Genomic DNA, 1,345 nt, shown 5'->3' with positions numbered 1-1,345 from the left:
GTTGAAATTTGGAAGGGCTGCCTGTAAAAGAAATTCTACCAGTTTGGAAGGCTTAGGCAGGAGGATTGCTTGAGCCCAGGAGTTTGAGACCAGCCTGGACAACATAGCTAGAACCTGTCCGTAACCCTGCCCCCAAAATAGTCAGGCGTGGTGGTGCACACCTGTAATTTCAACTCCTCAGGAAGTTGAGGTAGGAGGATGCTTGAGCCCAGAAAGTGCAGGCTGCAGTGAGTCAAGATCACTCCAGCTTGGGTGAGAGAGTGAGACCCTGCCTCAAAACAAAAAAGAATACTACAAGATCTTCAGGTCGAATAAGTTCAGTTACCTTACCTATGCTAGGCTTAAAGGAGACAATGGGTTATCTTGAATTTTAACTTTATGTCATGTTTTTTCCCCACAAATCAAATATTGTTTTATACTATCAACTTTTCAAAAATGTTTAAGTTCAAGGGTACGTGTGCAGGTTTGTTATATAGGTAAACTTGTGTCACAGGGATTTGTTGTACAGATTATTTTGTCACCCAGGAACTAAGCTTAGTAGCCAGTAGTTTTTCTTTCTGCTCTTCTCCCTCCAACCCTCCACCCTCATGTTGGCCCCAGTGTGTTGTTCCCTTCTTTGTGTCCATGAGTTCTCATCATGTAGCTCCCACTTATAAGTGAGAATATGCAGTATCTGGTTTTCTGTTCCTATGTTAGTTTGCTGAGGATAATAGCGTCCAGCCCCATCCATGTCCCTGGCAAAGGCATGATCTTGTTCCTTATTTTTTATTTTTTTATTTATTTTTATTTTTTAGAGATGGAGTCACCCAGGCAGGAGTGCAATGGCGCGATCTCGGCTCACTGCAACCTCTGCCTCCCAGGTTCCACCAATTCTCCTGCCTTGGCCTCCTGAGTAGCTGGGACTACAGGCGGGCACCACCATGCCCAGCTAATTTTTTTGTATTTTAGTAGAGACGGGGTTTCACCGTGTTGCCCAGGCTGGTCTCGACCTCCTGAGCTCAGGCAATTCACCCACCTCAGCCTCGCAAAGTGCTGGGATCACAGGCGTGAGCCACCATGCCCGGTCAATCTTGTTCCTTTTTATGGCTGCATAGTATTCCCTGGCATGTATGTACCACATTTTTTTAATCCAGTCTGTCACTGATGGGCATTTAAGTTGATTTTATGCCTTTGCTATTGTGAACAGTGCTGCAATGAACATACACGTGCATGTGTCTTTATAACAGAATGATTTCTATTCCTTTGGCTATATACCCGGTAATGACATTGCTGGGTCGAATGGTATCTCTGTCTTTATCCCCACACTGTCTTCCACAATGGCTGAACTAATTTAATTTACACTTCC

This window comes from Papio anubis, chromosome 4, assembly GCF_008728515.1.
Source record: "Papio anubis isolate 15944 chromosome 4, Panubis1.0, whole genome shotgun sequence".
Lineage (NCBI taxonomy): Eukaryota > Metazoa > Chordata > Mammalia > Primates > Cercopithecidae > Papio > Papio anubis.
Note: the sequence above shows the minus strand (reverse complement) of the source record.